Raw genomic sequence first — 2,210 nt, 5'->3', positions numbered from 1 at the left:
GAGAAGAAGCCTGCTCCAAATTCCCCTCCTGAACTAGAAAGTTGTCCTTCATGAGACTAACAGAGGTTATACGTTAACGCTGAAATGCAAGAAGCACACTGGCTTTTGTAAAAGCATGTCACATGCCAAACGCTGTTAGAGGTGGGGAAAAAACCCACAAAAACAAATCAAGTGTGGGGTTTCCCAAATTATAATCACTTAGCTCATGAAATGAGAATAAAAAATAAATACATATATTTTAGGAGTCTTCCAGTAAGGACCGGAAAACCTGTGAGACAAATTCTAAAAGAGCTGTACTGCTTGTGAATAATTTTCTTTTGTTTTTTTTTTTTTTTTTTTTTTTTTTTTAACCAGAAGTGGTGGTTTGATGTACTGCTAAGGTCTTCTTGGCAATGCCCACGGGAATTCAGTATATGAGATTCCACACCAGATGGAATGAGAATCCATTTCATCTGTCATCAGTCCTTCTGGACAGTTCCAGAAGGATTGAAACCTTGGCAGCAAGCATTGAGTGTTGCTTGTATGTGGGGGCAGGTCATCGTTGTGACCCCCTCCTCGAGCCTTTCTGTAGCAGTGATACCCAAGAAACCAGAGGGCTGGTAGGCATTTAACATCTGTTTTCATGTCTGGTAGAGCAAGACCTAATATAAAAGCATCCATCTTTGTTTCCCCTTTGGTTTAATTTCCAGAATGGTGCATATGCCATTCTTGAGGGAACCTCTGCGGCCACTCACTCCCCTTGTGTAGCCCTCTGTCTTATCTTAAATGGAGCTTAAGAGCATCCTTGAGACCCTCCCACAGAGTTGATGACCAGGCCTTGGAATCATCCCGATTCACAGCCCCTTGGCTTTACCTAGCTCTTCAGAAACTCCTGTCCAGGGTGTTAACCTCCCTGAGGATGGGGATTGTCTCTGGCCAGGGAGAAAATGGTATCTTGTAGCCTCAGGCTCTTACTGCCTTGCAAGCCACAGGACCGTGACTTCCCTGAACCCGCTTCATGCAGGAGGAACTGTAATCTCAGATAAGGGAACAAAAGTCCTCAACACTTGGAACCTGCGGAAATTGCAGAGAAGCCAGCTCCCTCCTCTCCTGGGTATGAGAATCCTGGATGGGTTAGGCAGGCACCAGCCCTGGGCCAGGGCACATCGCTCTTGGCATCACCGATTTCCCCAATTATGGGAAGGCCCCATGTGGAAGAGGGAGGAAAAGCGTGTGGGTTAGCATAATGGGGCCCTCTGATCATTTGTCAGCTCTGGATTTGAGGAAGGGGTAGAGTCATCTACCCAAAGAGAGACAATTGCCTCCGTCTAGACCAGGATTTCTTACTGGCAGCACTGGTCACATTTGGGTCTGATGGTTGGTTGTCGCATCTTGTGCATCATTTGGCGTTTAGCAGCATCCCTGGCCTGGGTCCAGTAGGTGCCAAGAGCACCTCCCCAGTTGTGACAACCAGAGATGTCTCCCGACATCGTCAGAGGTCTCCAGGGGACAAAGTGGCTCTGGTCGTGAGCCCCTGATCTGGGCTTAGCAGCGACATTGGTGAAGTCAGGCGTTTTATTTTATTTTATTTTTTTACATTATGTCCTCTCTGGCTAATGATCTCAGTGAAGTTAAAACTAATAGCGGCTTCTACTTGGTCACCGGGATAGCAGAACGTGCACTGATCTGCCTTGAGATGACAATTTTCCTGTGTTTTACCTAATAAATTCTTTGTGATGCCTGGATTTTGAGCACCCCAACAAATCAGCGTGCACATAAGGCAAAGAAACCCCAAACAACGCGCTCCCTGATTGCTGGGGAGGGGGCATGTTTTCTTTCCCCTCTCTCCTGGATCCATGCAATAATTAGCCAAAGTAAAATGAATATTAGCTCATGCTTAATTGCCTTTACAGCGTCCTCGCCGGCACTGACCCAGTAGTGCTAAACCAATTATTTTTTGAACTTTATGGCTTTAAATAATCCTTTGCTCTAAAATTCCCTGTACCCCTCAGCTACTTAACCACAGGCCCCTCTGCCCTAAATCCTTTTCTTATACTTTGTAGCTTTTTAAGCAAGGCCTCTCTTTAAGAAGACATAATCCCTTCTCTGTAGAAAACATGAAAGACCTTGAACAAATCAAGATTTCTCCATGGAGAATTCAGCTAATCCTGTGCTTAGCTCCTAACAAGGAAATCCATCTCTCCACCAAGCACGCCATTACCCGGACTAAT

The 2,210-nt window shown here is 45.7% G+C and overlaps 1 non-coding gene across 1 annotated transcript; it reads right to left on the bottom strand.

Moving 5' to 3' along the window:
- Positions 1-240: 240 nt before the first annotated feature.
- On the bottom strand, positions 241-302 carry LOC119871044. The gene has a single exon (XR_005354885.1). It is a non-coding gene; the product is annotated as a U7 small nuclear RNA (small nuclear RNA).
- Between the last annotated feature and the right edge of the window lie 1,908 nt (positions 303-2,210).

The sequence above is a fragment of the Canis lupus genome, chromosome 1 (genome assembly GCF_011100685.1).
Source record: "Canis lupus familiaris isolate Mischka breed German Shepherd chromosome 1, alternate assembly UU_Cfam_GSD_1.0, whole genome shotgun sequence".
Lineage (NCBI taxonomy): Eukaryota > Metazoa > Chordata > Mammalia > Carnivora > Canidae > Canis > Canis lupus.
Note: the sequence above shows the minus strand (reverse complement) of the source record. Positions and strands in the feature narration are given on the sequence as shown.